At 41.7% G+C, this 18,290-nt stretch overlaps 2 long non-coding RNA genes across 4 annotated transcripts in view; both read left to right on the top strand.

Moving 5' to 3' along the window:
• Positions 1 to 18,290, top strand: part of LOC112673151 (uncharacterized) — a 111,655-nt gene that overhangs the window by 80,992 nt on the left and 12,373 nt on the right. The window lies entirely within an intron of this gene.
• LOC125754589 (uncharacterized) lies at positions 4,150 to 16,781 on the top strand. 2 transcript variants are annotated; one of them, XR_007409233.1, is made up of 2 exons: positions 4,150 to 4,819; positions 6,031 to 16,781. It is a non-coding gene; the product is annotated as an uncharacterized LOC125754589 (long non-coding RNA). The 2 variants fall into 2 exon arrangements; XR_007409234.1 differs by lacking the exon at positions 4,150 to 4,819 and adding an exon at positions 4,836 to 5,886.

The following is an 18,290-nucleotide window of genomic DNA, read 5'->3' as shown; positions in this document are numbered from 1 at the left end:
GATTAACAAAAGCTCTCCGGCATCTTCTGGCAGACGTGTGAGAGAAGGCAGTGGTTGTAATTAATTTTTAGTGAGCACCACATATTTGATAATTGCTCTGATTCACGCTATTATATTCCTCTTCCTTCATCCACAGCAAAACAAGCTTAATTTGATTCATACCCTTAGGAAGAAAAAAAAAGCCTAAGATTACTCACATGGCTGTGATTCAGCTCTTGGCTCCTGCCACCTCCTCCTCCTCCTCATCCTCCCTTTCTCCCACCCTGCCACCCCCATACTCACTCCCACCCAGTGGCGTTGCCATCAAAAAACTGAGTCAGTTCGTTCTTTAAGAATGGGTGGGGAAAGAAGACAACTAATAAAAAACTTTTCTGAGCAAAGTATACACTGCTTAGATCTGAAATCACTGCAGGAAGACAGGCAAAGTGGCTGCTTACATAACATGAAAAGCGTGGAACAGAGGCAAGCTCTCATCAAGAAATGTTCAGATTGTCTTATATAAGTCTAGATACAGTTTGTGTGCATGCCTGGAGAGGTGTACACATACATAGCTACGTAGGTAGGGTTTTTTTTTTTTTTTTGAAAATTCTGTAATCCTGGGACTCTCACACATACTGTGTACACAGGTACACTGACTTTGTTTACAATCACCAAGTGAATCTAGCAGCTGTCTAAAGATTTTTGATCATTCAAACATAGGTGATAAAGTTGCTTTGCAACCTCTCCCTCCAAAAGCGGCATGATTTGGGAGCCTAGGATTGTTGGGTCTCCCCCACCCTGCTGCCCCGCCACCCCAGAATTGTAAGATTGGTAACCGGGGATGGCAGCACATCCTTAGTGGTGGCAAACATCATTGAGGCAGTCATTTCTGTTCACTCCTGGTGTTTTCTCAAATAGTCCCATTCTCCAGATGAAACAAAAGCCTCAGAGTGAAATGAGGTGACTTTCCCACATCCCCACAGGTGAGAGTCCCAGAGCCAGCCCTGGAACCCAGGCTGTTGGCATCCTGACCTGTAGTTCTGGTTTGTGGGAACCCGACACAGTTGGATCATTTGGTATTTCAGCGATTGCCTGGGGACAGGAGTGGTAGCTGAGAGGAAGTTCTATGCTGGAGCTCCAAACCTGTCTTTAGCTGAACTGTGTTGAATCGGGTCTCTGTGCATCTTGGAACTGACAGCAAGGGGGGGATCAAACCTTCCCTCCAAACACTCATTTGTAATCCTAACCACCTTCTCTTCATTTTGCTGCCCCCCCCCCCCCCCCCATTATGTTACCATCTGTCTCACAAAGCATTGCCTGGATAAAGACAAGTCAGAGCAGTTGCTTGTCCTCGAACAAAATAGAGAATCACTTCTTGTATCCCCCAGAGCCATGTCAAACACCATATTTGTGGAGTTCCATATTTATAAAGTTTGCCTGAGCCTCAGAAATGTCCTGTTTGCTGTCCCTTTTATCATTCTTCAAGTATGCTAGATGCTGGCTGGAAACGATTAGCTTTCGTTACTGAAGGGTTTGTGGGATGCTTGAATTTCTTCGTATAGTTTTCATATGGAAACCCATGTAGTTTTCTCCTTTAAGAAATGAAATTTCTTTTTTTTTTTAAAAGATTTTATTTATTTATTCACGAGAAAGAGAGAGAGAGAGAGGCAGGAAACATAGGCAGAGGGAGGAGAAGCAGGCGCCATGTAGGGAGCCTGATGTGGGAATTGATCGAATTGATCCCGGGAACTCCGGGATCATGCCCTGAGCTGAAGGCAAATGCTCAACCACTGAGCCACCCAGGAGTCCCAAGAAATGAAATTTCTTTTTTTTTTAAATGATAGTCAGAGAGAGAGAGAGAGAGAGAGAGAGAGAGGCAGGCAGAGACACAGGCAGAGGGAGAAGCAGGCTCCATGCACCCGGAGCCCGATGTGGGATTCGATCCCGGGTCTCCAGGATCGCGCCCTGAGCCAAAGACAGGCGCCAAACGGCTGCGCCACCCAGGGATCCCAGAAATGAAATTGATTAATGAAAGACCACATAGGAAAGAATGCATGCTAAGGTTTCTTTCGGCACCCCCTTCACGCCCTCCATTCCATGGTTCTCCCTTAGGATAGCTATTGTAAGGTTTTAAGTCTCGACCCTGGAGAGACCATAAACAGTAAATCTGAGGTACTTTTTTCTGAGCCTAGAGCCACTTCCTGGCACCTCTGTTTGTGGGCCCCTGCCCCCGATACCCCATGTCTTTGACTCATTCACCTTCTTTTCTCGCTGATGAATTTCCACGTCTTGGCCCATCTGGGCTGGCTAGAATGGAAGTTCTTTTTGAATGCTTTCCCTGGCTGGCCCTGACCCGATCCTATAGTACTGGATTTTGGAAATTCTGAGAAATTTGGATAGAAAGACCCAAACAGGTGTCAAATGTAGATTCAGAGGAGTATTTTAAATCATTGAGACTTTGGGAGCAAAATATGGCTTGGCTAGGTGTTTGCCATCATTGGTAAAATAGTTCCAAGGGATTCTTCTTTAAAATAGTTACAGAAACTGTATTTTTCTCATGCAGAAATGTTGTTTGGGGAGTGACTAAGGTTATGTAGGACTCTAATGATGGCACAAAGAACAGCCTAAGGGTGGAGGTTACATGATAGTGATAACAGCAAAGCCAACCTTTAGGTGCACCTGAGTTGCTCAGTTGGTTAGGTGTCCCAACTTTTGATCTCTTCTCAGGATAATGAGTCTGGGCCTTGTGTTGGGCTCCATGCCCTCAGAAAAAAAGAAGAAGAAGAAAATAAGAAAAGCCAACTTTTATATAGTGTTAACTATCTGTCGGGCAGACCCTGTCCTGAGCACTTACATATATTATATTTTTAACCCAGGTGCCACACCTAGGAATGGCAGAGCCAGGATTGGAATCCCAGCAGGTCTGGCTCCAAGCTTTTAAAATGTTATAGATTCTGGGATCCCTGGGTGGCGCAGTGGTTTAGCGCCTGCCTTTGGCCCAGGGCGCGATCCTGGAGACCCGGGATCGAATCCCACGTCAGGCTCCCGGTGCATGGAGCCTGCTTCTCCCTCTGCCTGTGTCTCTGCCTCTCTCTCTCTCTCTCTGTGACTATCATAAATAAATAAAAATTAAAAAAAAAAGAAAAATAAAATGTTATAGATTCTTTTAAATGCCAGAATTTTAGGTATTTGGTTTTATTAATGTTCTGCGTTCATAGTCTGTTTTTATTTCCATCGAAAGCCATGTAATTACAGATTTTATGTTCTGTGTATCTTATGAAGGTAACTTTCTATCAGCCAATAAAATTTTACTCAAAAAAGTCAATGGGCTAGATTAATACCTCCCTTTTGAAGTATGAATACATTTTAATAAGTCAATGAGAACTATGTACACACGGTTAAAATACCAAGGCTTCAAAAGTGTCATTGGGCTATGCACTTCTTAATTGTATTGTGTGAGTTTAATTTCTGAAAGTTGATTCTGTATGTAAATTTAATGTAGGGTTTTCATTCCAGTAAAACCCTACAGGGAATCCTTTTGTAAAGTGAATAGACAACTCCTGATTTAACTCTTTTTCTCTTTATCTGGCCCCATCTACCAATTTGAAAATTAGATATTTGAACAGTTCTGGAATACATTCCAGAAGTAGAGTGTATTTTCTCTATCGTAACAAAATTAGTTCCCATCAAGGCATAATCAACAATAAATGCCAAGCCTTAGCCTGAGCAGTTGCTGACTTTGCTCAAGGTTAAAGGAAGTATGCTGAAAAGAGATAACTATAGTGAAACTGCTCAGACCGAGCCTTCCAGATTTTTTGTGTGAGGCATTGCACTTCTTATTACTGTGTTCTTCCTGTCTGCGTAATACCTGGGAACACTTTATTCCTTGTAATGCCACTCCCATCTTGGTAGTAAAGTTTTTCCTGAAGGGGAAGATTTTTAGGCATGTCCATTTGTTTCATTGGAATTTTTACAGATAACAGTAGTTGATGATTTTCAGGGCTTTATGGTGCAGCTTTTAGCAGGTCGGGATTACAGGACTGTACAGATTTTGTGTGAGTGTGTGGTAATGTGGTTATATTATACTCACGCGTGTTCGTGAATAGTTCAGGTTAGAATGTAACTCAGAATAAATGCAAAAGTGAAAGCCTCAACGTGGCTCTTATTCTCCCAACCACTTCCTGAAGAACCTGCCACGTGGGCCCCAGACTTGGACTTGAACTTGGGTCCTCAGGACAGAAAAGAGTCTGAGGCCCCCATGGTAAAAGCCTCTAGTAGCCCTAAACATATAAAACCTGTTTACTGCTATCATGTGAACTCAGAGGTTGGGTTGTGTCAGTCATAAACATTTTCGACAGATTATTATGAAGTTTTAAGTATTTGGGAAGAGAGCCAGAGCTTTGCCATACCTTAAAAATCATCTTGCAACTTTCTCATCTCTGTGATCTCGTTCTTTGAGACTGTTTAGAACGTGCGTTCTGATCCTGTAATGTACAAGTTATAAAGGAAAAATGTGAGCTTGTCAGATTAACTACAATCACCAGTCTAATAAAACTGAGTCACATCCAAAATGGGCTGCACTTACGCTACCCTCCCATTCTAGGGAAAATATGGCTGGGGGAGGCAGTGTGAGTCATCACCTGGTTTGTTTGACATACGCTTCCTTCCATAAATTGGGAATGGCAAGCAGCAGAGTGTTCTGGACTTGTCGGGGAAAGAGCTAACAGCCTTGCATGATCAAAATAGGGCCTTTTAGGTTTGAAGGATGAGGTTAAGTCCATGTTTTGGCTTTAGATGACGGGGAGGGGGAGAAACCAACAGATGGAAACAAAGGACATTTGTAAGTACCATTTGGGGGGGGGTCAAAGAAATGGTAGGGGGTTTTTACAGTTGAATTTTTTCTAGGACATCAATATGTAAGAATTAAATTGGAGGGGTTAAAGCAAAAATTGATAGGTAGCTAGTTCATTGGTGTGTGTGGGGGGGCTCATTTACTTAGTAAGAATGTTCTTGTTGTAAGCAGTCTAAAATGATTCCATGAGAGAAGGTTAGGGGTGTTGGGAGAGGGGACATCTATATATGATTTGGTAGTTCCCATACAAATTTGTCAAAACAGTGTTTGATTTTGTCTGAGTTATCTGACCATTTTGAAAGAAGTGCATTTTGGTTAAGAAACTTTTTCATGGTGAACTTGGAATCTCCTTCAGGAGTATTTCGAGGGGATGGGAAGAGAGGGGACTTCTGTCTCTTAAACATTTTCCTAAAGGAGTTCTGCAGAAGTTCACTGGAGCCTTTTAAAATAAAGACGTTTCAAATGCAAAAATTGTCAGGGAGACTGTAGAGGAAGGAGGAGTATATTTATAGCTGAAGTGGGTTTGTAAACTCAGCCTCTGCTTTGGGCTTAATTTTTAATATGTGCCAGGCACTCCTCTGATTTCCATCCTGGCTTGGTTGTCGCTCTTTCTCTGTCTTGTGTGAAGCTCGGGTGTTCTCTGTTTTAAAGCTGGAGTTGTCACAGCCTGGGCGTTTTCTGTTTCGGCTTATGGCTTTTTTTTTTTTTTTTTCTCTTTTCCTGAATGAGTGTCCTTTGTGTAACCCCAGTAATTCAGAAATCCTGCAGTCATAGGGACTGCCCTGTCATGTGACTTAGGTACTAGGTGCTGCCTGTGATTGGTCAGCAGCTAATTGGCGGGTCCCTATAAGAGGTCCTGCTTCGAGTGTCCAGCCACTCTCCTTCCTGGCATGCTGCTCAGCAGGGACAGAGGTGGGGGTGGTGGTGGCGGGTGTCCAGTGATTCAGCCACATGTGATAGATGACCAAGTGACTGCTTCCTTGGGGTCCGCACATCAGTGGAAGACACCCACAGTGGCTGTGGCTGACTTGATCAAACTCTGGCTCCCTGAACTGGTAACTGTCACTTTAATATAGCTTACTGATTAAACTCAGAAAAATGCAGCTAAAATATTTTTGCCAGGAACTTGTGTGGACTTTACTCCCTGTGTCCCCCCACCCCGCACCCTCCCCTCCTTGTTCTTATTCATTTTGTAACAGGAATGAAATGCAGTTAACTCTTTAGAAAACTTTCGCAGGAAAAGCGCCTCGTGTGATCTGGAACAAAGACATTTTATAATCAGATTTATCAAGCTGTGAAGAGGGAGTTTTAGCGAACGGAAGCAGCAGCATTCTGTCACCAGGAAGTACTGCTTTATCCAGAATTGGTAAGTGAAAAGTGGCATCGTTCCCTAATAGATATCATATGGTGTCTGTGGGAATTGTGAAATTGTTCACAGACCCCTAACAACTGTGTTGAACCAGAGAACATATAAACAGAGTGAGGAATTCTAGAAAAAAGTAGCCCAAGAATATAGCATAAAGTCTGAGAAGAAGCCTGGTTATTAACAAAGATGAGTTGGGCTCTACCAGTTTAGACTAATACATGTAATAGAACGTGTTGACTTTCCCCCTCCTTTTTCTTTTTAGTGGGGAGGGACAAATAAAATGGGTTGTTTGGTAGACCTGGGGCATTGACATTCCATGGGTATGGATTTCCATTTAGTCTGAATAGGATGTGTAATACTTGAAGGGATGCTTTCAGAATTACTCAGCTCACACTATCTCTCCCTCTACCCCAAGATGTCCAGCATTTAGTTAGAACTCTACAAAATGAAAGTTTAAGTAATGCATTGGAAACATTTCCTACCGATCATGAAGGGCAGATTAAGCTGGTAATAGACTTTTTTACATTTGTGTCATGAATTTTAAGATTGTTCTATTTGGTTACAATTGGTACAGCAAAAGGGTGGATATTTCTAAATAGACCGTCATGTTCCAAGAGACTGTGATGATCAGTTCTTACTGGTGTACATGTGTTTGTCTGTCTCTTCTCTGAAACAAATTCAGTTTTGTAATCTTGATTCTGGGCTGCCCTAATGTTTCAAATTGCCAAAAAAATACAATAAATCTTTGAATACCTGTATTATGTACAATAGCTTCTTACTTGTAAACTGTAGAAAACCACAGCTTTGTTTTAGGCATTTTATATTATCTTGATTTCTAGATTTGGTTTTTAGGAAATGATCATGCCGGGAAAGTGGAATAGCATAAAAAAAAATAGAATTAGAAGGGTGGGTTGTTATCTGATCTTACCGGTTTTCTTATTGGTCAATAGAAGCAATCATGTGATGGGTACTTATAGAATCCTATGGGGGAAAAAATGTTACTTAACTGCTAGCGATTATATAGGTAGTTTTGATGACATTCCTTTAATGAATGGGACTCTATAGAATTGGAATGGTTATTGACAGTGGTAAGTTTGGGGTTCTATAGGACACAAGGTTATCTATTTTTTAACTACCTTAAGCTGAGTTGAAAGTTGATCTGTGTTTGATTTTTGCTTCCCCATTCTGTTAACTTTCAAAATCTTAAACTCTTTAACTTAAAGGGGAGAAATGTATAGTGAAAAACAGGGTAGCAGTGCTGCAGTTTCTTTCTGTTGGCACTGGGGTGGGATGAGGTTGGCGGGGAGGGAGATGAATCTAGTAGGATCTATTTTTTTTTTTTCTTAAACACTTGGAAAACTCTTGATCAGTTTTTCTCAGACCAGTAGTTCTCAAGACTTTTGCATAAGGATTTATTTTCAAGGAAATAAATAAAAATCAAGGTGAACGTGGCCGTTGAAAACAGGCAGATCTCCAATAAATCAGATCGGTGAGCCATATGTGTGAATATTACAAGTTATTTGAGTTAATTAAGGTGTGGCCGAGTATGGGAAAAATGCTACTTGTTTCCCTGAGGCCCCTGAATTTATGGGGTTTAGGATCTTGAAGACAGAAATGGTGTCAAAGCTTTAAAACATTTACAGGTAACCTCTCTGACTGCTAACTTGTGTTGAGTGGTTCACGATAACTTTTAATTCTGTATTTCCTGTAAATACTTGGGCAAAACATGATTTTAATAATTTGGCTAAATACTGCCATGCTTAATGGAAAAACAGCCTCTGTAATTTTTAGGCTTTATTCATCTATTTAGAAACCATTGTTTTTAAAGACAAAAATATAACAGGAGCAGGTTGAAACAATAAATGCCAGAAAGTATATCCTGGAAGAATTCCTTTAGATCTTCGTTTTTAATTGTTTGCTCTTTTATTAGCAGTTTCTTAATTTTTTAGAAATACGTGTAAAATAAACACCATAACGTTGCCCTGAAATTACCCACTGGGGTTGCTGAGAGTATTAACATTTTTTGTATACTCTGAAAAAATATTAATGGTGTGCACATGTCTTTGTGGTCATATAGAACTAAAACCTGTGAGGGGATCCAGGTCAAGTGACAAACCTCAGAAGCACATCTCATAAATTGTATTTGATATTTGCATATTCAGGGATATAAACCCATTGCCTTTGGGCTTGTTTCTTAATTGAGTGTTTGGTGTGATATAGAGTTCTGTCCAGTTACATTTTCTGGAGGTAGGTATGTGGCTGTGTGTATATGTGTTTGACTGGAAGAGGGGAGCTTTAATTGCTAGCCAAACAAGTGGCTGTTTGTTAGAACCGAGATAAGCCTCCTAGTGTTGTTCCTATGACAACTGAGGGGTGGGGTGTTGAAATGTAGCTTTAACTTCTCGGGTTTAGAAATGTCATTCAGACCTCCCACTACAGTCTCATTGAGTAGGAGGATAATGAGAAGGGGAAAAAAAACCATGAAGCAACATAAGTATCTCCGTTGATTTCGTGTCTTCCTGACTTGCCTTTGTGTCCGGATCACCATGGGAGTGGTAAACACAGGTTTTGAACAAAGCAATCCTGCAGTATGCAATAAATGGAAAGGGGTCAGAGAAGTTGGAGAAGATAAAATAACAACATATGGGGGTAATAAAGAGGCGGGAGAAATCGGCTTCCATGGGTTTGTGCAAATCCTTTAGCCAGTGCTGACCAGCAGTGAGAACATCTTGAACCAGTTACTGTGCAGCTCTTCAAGAGCTACAGATCTTTCCGTAAAATGCAACGGGAAAGAACATTCCTTTGGCAGCAGGATACTTTACCACTTTGGCATAATGTGGGCACATCTCCAGGCGGACTGCAGAGAATACGTTTGCCTTTCAGGTACCCGTTTTTAACTTAATTTGTTATTTCGTAGCTTGTTGGTTTCCTGTGGGAAAGAGAAGGTTGTACAGGGAAAGTAGTGGTGAAACTTAAGTCTGTTCTCCTCGATTCAAAAATTACTTTAAGAAACCCTTCAAGATCACTTGAGACCTGGTGTAGGAATGAACTGGTTGGCTGAGTAGTTTATGATGCACTGGATTTTGGGGGAAGGGTTTCTTTAGATTATATTTGGCATAGATTAATTATGCAGTCATGGATTTTCCATGCCCAAAGGGCTTCCTATTTTCCACTTCTAAGTGGTTTTGACTATTTATTTGGTCATTAACCACGCCGGAAGTCAGAAAGGAAGAGAAGACTTCAATGGGTTTTACCCCTTGCTTAATATATATGTGTGTGTGTGTGTGTGTGTGTGTGTGTGTGTGTGTCCGTGTCCATGTCCGTGTCTGTCCACCATCTCTTCTGAAACCCAGAAAGCTCTGAAAACCAAAGTATTGTTTTGTAATAGGCTTGGTGGTAAATCCTGACCTGAACTGATGGCAGGCTATTTATAGTCTATTTATTCCACTTAGTACAAACATTTGTATATTTTACTATAGAAATAGTAATGTGTTTGATCACCAGAGGGCTGTACCAGCCCCTCCTCCCCTCGCCAGAGTTTTTTGTAGGTAGAATAGTCACCCTTTCATCTTTATCAAATCATCATATAATCATCAAAGTGTCCGATAAGGGTTTGTGGGACCCCTAGTGACTGATATACATTGAGTTCATATTCTGTGCCAGGCCCCACTATACATGAATCCCTGACATCTAGAGCAGCGCCTGGCACATAGAGGTATAAAATGCTTCACATATATTCACTTCTTTAATCCTCTCAAAAACTGAGTATCAACAATGTGATAGTTATCCCCGTTTTCCATGGGGAAAGTGATGCGCAGAATGGTGAAGCAACTTGCCTAAAGTGACACAGCTAGGAAGTGTAGTAGAGCCAAGGCTTGAAAACAAGCAATCTCACTGCAGTGTGCTCCTAATGAGTCCACTTCACGTATGAGAGAGGCCTGGAGATGTGGCTCTGGGACTCTTGACTGAGTCAGAGGGACATGTCAGCTACGTACCTGATTTCCTTGTCCCCCTGTGTCCCTGTCATCAGAAGCTGATGACCTCACCACCATGGTCCTGGTCAGGGGCCTGCTGGGGAATGCTTATACCAAGGTGTCCTGGGTGGGAGTGCGGGAGTTCCAGGGGTCTGAGAGGCTATTAATCTCTTTTCAGCCTTCCCAGCATTGATCTCCATCAGCAGCCAGCCTGACTTCTTTATCTTGAAAAATCAAGACACACTAAACAACTCTTTCCTTAGCCCCAAGGAAAGGATCTTGAGTGGGGGATGGGGAGAGAAAGTCTTTTCTTAAGACATTTTCTGGGCCCCTAACCCAGCAGGAGGTCTGGGCTCTGCTGAGGGCATAGATCACCTCGGAGGGAGGGAGTTCACTGGCTCTGAATTCCCTGGCCCGGGAGCCACACTGGGACAAAGCAGGGGCCCCTTGGGGGAATTCAGATAGCCTGTGGAACTTGACCTCCATGACTCTGAATGCACAAAAGGATACTCTTAACAGTACTTTTCAAAAAAGTATATAAGGCATCTCTCTTAATACCTATATATTTCTAGGGCTAAAAATATTCATTCCTTCCAAGCTAATAGCAGCGTCCCCATTCTACTTCCCAAATTCACTATCCCTCTATCTCTCTGCTCCACTTAGTTTTTCTTCTTAGCACTTATCTCCGCCTGATGTATTACTTATTTCAGTCAATTACTTAAATATCGAGGATATTTTAAATTACTAAGGAGGCTTTACAAAGTAAAATACTTCCATATATTTCCTTAGATAGGGTGCTGGGGAACTATACCAAATATTTATTCCAGTGAAAACATGGAAACCCATGTTTCCATGGGTTAACATGAAACCACCTACCTGCTACTGTTTTTTTTTTTTTCCTTCGGGGGGGGGGATTAAGGAAAAAAATAGATAAAACCATTCTATAATATTACATTAAAGAATGTAAGTGATCTAATCTTGGACGTTTCCTGGCTGGAGTTCCTAAGTTCTCAACTGTCACCTATTGCCTTTCAATCCTATACCGATTCTGGTTTATACATTCCAAAGTATTTGGGATAATCTAAAACATTAAATGAAAAATACATGTATCTTATTAACTGTAAATAATACAGTTATGCAAATAGATCATTAGAGTTCTTTTCTTTAATTCTTAAAGGATTAGATGCATATAAAATTGAGTACAATATGGTTTTGTAAGCCAATGTAATATTTGGGACATTTTGTTCTTAGTTCTATTTTAATAGCAAAATGGTTTCTTGTTGCTTTCGTTTATATGGTCAGCCTAATGTAATATCTTGCTGAAAGAAGCATAACTGCTTACTTGAAGGTAGAGGGTGGACTCAATGATTATGAAAAGCAAGGTAAGGTTTTATTTTAAAGGATCTTCCTTTCCTGCCTTGTTAAGATTTTTTAAAAGATTTTATTTATTTATTTATTCATGAGAGACACAGAGAAAGAAAGAGGCAGAGGGAGAAGCAGGCTCCATGCAGGGAGCCTGACATGGGACTTGATCCTGGGTCTCCAGGATCACACCCTGGGCTGAAGGCAGATGCCCAACCGCTGAGCCACCCAGGGATCCCGCTTTGTAAGATTTTAATTCTCCTTAAGCATCTGTTCTACTAAAAGCCTATTGCTGGTGGTGGCACTGGAGGAATGCTTTTAGTTTTCCCACCTCTCCTAAAGGCAGGTGGATGAAGACTTCTTACTTAATGAAAGCCCATCAGTTTCTCCCAGGATTTGTGTGACATCTATGGAAAGTGAGACTAAGGTTCTTTAAAATGAGAGAAACTCAGTTGAGTTTGTAGGCACCCAGTGAAACTTCCTGGGTTGCTTTCAAAGTTCTGATTACCTGGGGGGGAAAATCTTCTAATTTCCAGGCATTTACTCCAGTGAGTATCAAGTATGTGACCATGGTTACCATGACCTCAAGAAGGTCCCTGTTCACAGCACCCATTGAAGTGTTTTGCTCTCCCCGAGAGGCCCAGGCTTTGGAAACAAGTAGACCTGTGCTTCCAGCTCATTCTGCCCCTTGCTAGTTGGGTAAGCTACTCCATTTATTTCCCTAAGCCCTAGAGAGTGAAGTGTCAGTATTAACTGGCTCATGGGGCTGTTTTGTGAAATGAGAGAACATGTGTAAAGAGCATGCTGTGGTTGCTGGAATAGTGGTGCTTAACACACTTGAGTTCCCTTCCCTTATCCTTTTGGGAACAAACTTCAGTTTTAGTCTCAAAGCCTGTAGATCCATTCTAAGGTCTAGGTCTTTCTGTTTCATATTGGATTAAGGAAAACAGCCATTGACGGTGGTGGCTGCCATTTACTGCCCACTTTTTTACACCCATGTGCTAGGTAGGCACTGTTGCAAGTGCTCTGCCCACACACCGTTCAATCCTCTGGGCAACCCAGTAGTGCAATAATTATGCCTATTTCATAGATTAGGACACTAAGGCATGGGACTAGGGGACCATGTTGAGGGACATTCACCCCATAAGCTGTGGAACCGGAATCTAAATCCACATAGGCTCTCACCAGTATAGTTGGTAAGTACTTCTGGCAGAAAAGCAGAATAGAAGTTGACTAATCCTGAAAGTCTCAGAAATGGTCTTCTCATTTCTCTTCTGCAAAGTGTCATGTCTTCCAGGCCTGGCCCTCTCAATATTGAAATACACAGTTGACTTTTTCTGCTTCTTATTTCACGAATCAACAGGAGCAATTTTAGTCATTTGTGTTTTATGAGTTTAAATTAGGCCACTCAAATCCAGGAGGGGAATTCCTTGTTTTCATTTGATCTCATGCACTAACAAATTTACTCATATAACTTCCCCTATTTTTTTCTCAAATATTTTCACTTGAAAGTGGGGGTGGAAGAGAGAAGTATGTGAGCATTTGGGTCCCAAGGATGCACTTTCATTAACCTTTTTGGCAATTCCTTGTCTGGCATAGAACTAATCCATAGAAAAGTAAAATGAGTAAGCATCTATAATGACTAATGCTTTTGCTCCACTATCTCCATCTAGTTCTGGGCCCTATTTAGAAGGGCAAAACTGCAAGGTAAAGAATTACAGGAAGCCATTTATGCACATAAAAGCCTATATATTTAGATAAGGAGTTGATTTTTGGGGAATGGGAAAGGGGTTTCACCTTGAGAATTTCCTCCTCTTTCAAATGTGGGCTGAGAATTTGACTTGGAAGGTGAGAGCGGGCTACCCTAGCCCAGGGATTCAGGGTGCTTATACATCTCTTTAAAACCTCTCCTGGCCTTGGACTGAGCCTGTCCTTAGGAGGACATACTAATCGAGCCTGCCTGCCTGCCTTCCTTCCTTCCTTCCTTCCTTCCTTCCTTCCTTCCTTCCTTCTTTCTTTCCTTCCTTCCCTCCCTTCCTCCCTCCATCCTTGCTTCCTTTTTCCATATTGTCACATAACTCATTCATCGCCTACCTGCAGACAGATGAAAGAAAGTACAGAGTGAGGGTCTTTTAAGGGGAAGGCTACCACTCTTTGTTCCTTTCCCCTCAGTGACTTCGTCTTTTATTTGATCCTTTGCCATTTTTTGCGACAAGGCAAACAGGCTGACATTCATAGAAGTCTTTAAGCATCTTCCTCTGGCAGCTGGACTTCTTTTTTCAAGGCAGGGAAAGAAAAGGCTTGTGACAGGAAAATAATGCAGATAAATGGCTTCTTTTCTCTTTCTTTTTTTTCTTTTTCTTTTTCCTTTTTCCTTTTTCTTTTTCTTTCTTTTTCTTCCTTCTCTTCTCTTTTTCTTTTCTTTTCTTTCTTTTCTCTTTTCTTTCTTTTCTTTTCTTTCTTTTTTCTCTTTTCTTTTTTTTTTCTTTTCTTTCTTGATGGTGGTAGAAGAAGGGTGCCTAGTAGGGAATGTGGCAGGAAATACATTCTAAGAACTCCTGAACTTTCAACTCCTTTCCCTGTTTGGAGAACATTAGAGATGGCAAAGGCATCCACAACAATGTCTTGGAAATGAATTTTTAAGTAGAATTTAAGCTAATTTGGAGCAAAAAATAAATCCTGCTCTGCGCTCAGTTAAATTTATTGTGAGTTTCTGAGAATATCTTTAAGTAGAGATGTGAAAAATGAGGGAGACCTTCTCTTTTTTGTGTTTGTAGAGGGAAGATGAGGATACATAGGAAAGGGGGATTTATACTACTACCGCTGATTTTTAACGTGGGGGAGTCCTTTGCCATAGGTTTCAGAAAACACCTAACCATCTACATTCTTTATGATGGCACAGGCTTTGTATGTTTTCTGGTACAGGGTTGACCACAGCAGCAAAGGCAATGAAAGCACTTTCTGTCTTTCCACATGAACTGTGAAGTTTGCATCAACAGGAGATCTATACGGTGCAGTGAAGGGAAATATCGATGGCTCATTATTTCAGGGCTCTTCTCTCTAAGCAAGATCAAATAAGGACTGTTTGGGACAAGTTTGGTTGGTAACACAGTAAATTCTATCATTTTATCCGTCCTGTTTGATATCCATACTCTATAAACCCCTTCTTTGAAAACCCTTCCCTTATCTTCCTCCCATCGATAGCAGGAAGAGAATAGAACTATTCTTTCTCTCCCCACCCCCTAGCCCTGCATGACTTTTCCTAATGTCCCGGGGAAATGATCACTTTCCTACAACTCCTGTCCACCTGGCTCTTGAAGTCTGGGGTATTTGGTTAAATGTCAACAAAAATAGGCCCAGGTGCCAACTAGACTTCATAAGCTTGTAGCAGAACAATTGGCAAAATGGCGTCATGTGGGAAAGTTCATTTTACAAAAATGCGGTGTACACCTACCCCATGCCAGATGTTGTTTTTGGTATGGGAATAGAACACTGAGCAACGCCCTTGCCCGTGTGGCAGGGGGAGACTTGACAGTGATAGAGCCAGTAAGTATATGCCAGGTGTCAGGAAGTACTTATGAAGGAAAATGAAACCAGGCCAGACAGAATGAGTATCCAGGAGTCTAGGGAAGAACAGCTTTATACAGGGATTTTGGGAAAAAGGCCTCTCTGATGCTGTGATACTTGCTCAGACACTTACCTGTGGGCATGTGGACGGTGTGTGGAGGAAGAGGGTTCTACGCAAAGAAAACAAAACCACTGCACTAGAGATGGGAACAAGCTTTGTATGTCCCAAGGTTAGAGAAGAGGCCGGCATGGAACAGCAAGAAAGGCTGAAGGTTAGCAGATGAGGTCTGGGAGGTAGTGAATGTCAGATCTCCTAGGGGGGGTCCTGTTGGCCACAGAAGCTGCTAGAGGGTAGGAGATGAGAAATTAGAAGGAAAATGATGTTCCAAGAGTACGGGTGATTTATATAGAGATCCTGGAGAGCCCAGCCCATGGTGCCTCATAACTGGAGTGTGTACAAGTTACCTAGGGCTCTCTTTTGGTAAAATAGTTACTATATGAAAACCTTGGTGTAGAGCAAGAGAAAATTGAGCTGTCCACGCCTTATCGGTTAAGGAGCCCAAAGTGGATAATTCTTCCTGTCACATTTATTCTTCGGGGAGGTGTAGGGTCCTCAAGTGACTAGCAGTGAGGCAGTGGGATGTTTCTATTCCATTTATGCTTGCCAAAAATTCACGCCCCCATGGGGAGTGGTCTTTGCTGATTTTACACTCAGTGAAAGAGTTCAGAATTGGGAACTGCCATGGTTTCCAAGTAATTTCAGTGTTAAAAATTCCATGTTTTCTTTTTCTCGTAGTCCTTAGGTTTATGTTCAGTTAAAGGATAGATTTCCTCATAATTCTGTATGAAAACTTGTTCGATACAAGTTCAAAAGCTGTGTTACACAGCACTCGTGTTACAGTTGGAGGCAGAAAGGGAGCGTGGGAATGTCAAAGCAGTTGCCCAGTCAGGATGTGTGGACTTGGATCTACGTTTTTTCTTTTAAATAATAAAGTTAAAGGCGTTTTCACAATCTCTCAAAGATACAGTTGATTGCTGTAAGTGGATTGCAGCCCCTTGTCATCATCTGATCCAACGTCACCTGATAGTAAAAGTCCTCCCTTCTCTGTAAGGTCTGTACAGTTTCTGTCATCTGGGGCTTTTCATGTTAACTGACATGGCATCATTGAGAACACACACAAAATGTATGTACACGTCACAGCATTGACATTGGACCACGCAACCAGGTCTGACAACCTACAGTGGTTAGCAGGTGCTTGATGGCTATTTTTAGGGATTGTCCAGGTTTATCTTCCTTCACACCACCCGAGACTTTATATCTGACCCTTAGCACCTTGCCCGACTTTCCGCTAGTTAGTTTTGCATTTGGGTTAGCACCCGTATCCTTTGAGCCTGGGACCCACCTGCAGAAAAGAGTTAATTGGTTTTGTCATTTATAGTTTAGTTCAACTGGACCGGATTTCCTCACTGCCTCTGGCTGAAACTGACTGAGAGAATGAGAGTTTCACTTGTGGGTTGGAGAAATTAGTAATTGGGGGAACATAGAGTTTTTGGTGGAGGAGGGCCTATTGTGCTCCTTTCTACCCTCCCCTAAAGTAGGCACTCTGTATTGGAAGAAGGGAGTGAAGAGTTGGCATTTCATATGGAAGCCAGGCCCCCTCGGATGAGGTGGATTGGGAGCTGAGGGAGAAAGGTATAGATGTGGATAAGGAAGGATATAGGAGAGCCCTAGGAGACCTGTAGATTTCTGGTCCTAAGCCAGATGGCCTTGGGCCCTTGACTTATTTCTGGCATCCCTTGACCTGGGATCCATTCCTGCTTAGCTCTTGATAAATGAGGGGTGTGTTCGTGATACAGCAAGGAATTCAGGAATGGGAGTCCAAGACCCCATCTCCCCCAAATTTCTCCTATGTACATCTCTCAAGCGAATCTGCTTTCTAGGGGAAAGAGAGCTCTGTATTAAATTAAGGTCCCTTTGCCACCAGTCCCTGACTTCTAGCTTTGAGGGAAATGCATATATCACCCATGAAGTGGTGCCTTCTCTTTGGTCCTTTTTCTTCTCTTTGGCTGGTCACGTCTAATGATCTCCTGGGGCTTGAGCCATTTTGCCCCTTGTACCCTGGGATTTCCCCCTCTGCTTCCCCCATATAAATAGACAATTTGTTGCCTTGTGTTCTAAGACTTTGATATTTCTGCCTCTGACTGGAGTCTATTCTGGAACGATTGTGTGGTGGCTGGGCACTGCAAAATGAGTCAGTTCCTGCAGTTTGGTTACAAGTTCTCAAAAAGTATTTCAGAATGTGGATGTGGTCAGCATAGTCATTTTCCAGGCATCTAAAAGGAAACCCACATCAACTGTAACAATTGAGCTGAGAACCCATGGCCCTGCACAGCACAACCGGGCCTGCTTTTTTCCTCAAAGGAAAGCCTATAGCTTGCCCTCAATCTACCCTATCCTGTAGATCTTAAAGAAGACTTCGATCTTCATGCTTAAAAATCATATTTTAGCTGTTCCTGATGGCACAGTGAGCTAGAGATTTGGCCATTGTCACTTTTTGAACGTGGGCATGAGTTTGACATAAGAGATAATTTTTGTAAAATGGAATCTTGAGGGATTTGAATACAATTAGCACAGAGTGTGAAATGTGACTTTGGGACAGAAATGTTGGTGATTTGAGCTATCACTCAAATCACGTGCTGAAGAAGAACTAGGATGGTTTAGGTACCATTAGAATAAGTGAAAATACAATTATTTAGTTTACTAATTTGAGTTCTGAACCTATTTAGAGTTAGCAAGACCAATAGAATTCAGTCCTTTTCAGGCTTCAAAAAGAGTTTCAAGTTGGTCATAACATTTGGAGAATATTTTAGTTCAGCACTGGTGGATTCTGTTATCCTTGTGGGTACCGTGAATTATGTAAAATTTTGATTGAATTCTTCATTACCTGTCTTGCATCATCCATGTAAACTTTTGGATTTTTCAATAATGAGGAAATAATCCAGAAAAAATGGGCAAACGGTTTGAACAGACAGTTCACCAAAGAAGACAAATGACAGATAAGCACATGAAATGATATTCACCATCAGTAGTCATTAAGCAAATGCAAATGGAGGCACCAGTAATACTCCACTACATACTGGTTTAAATGGCTACAATGAAAAAGGCTGATGATCATACCAAGTGTTGGTG

This window comes from Canis lupus, chromosome X (assembly GCF_003254725.2).
Source record: "Canis lupus dingo isolate Sandy chromosome X, ASM325472v2, whole genome shotgun sequence".
In the NCBI taxonomy this organism is placed as follows: Eukaryota; Metazoa; Chordata; class Mammalia; order Carnivora; family Canidae; genus Canis; species Canis lupus.
Note: the sequence above shows the minus strand (reverse complement) of the source record. Positions and strands in the feature narration are given on the sequence as shown.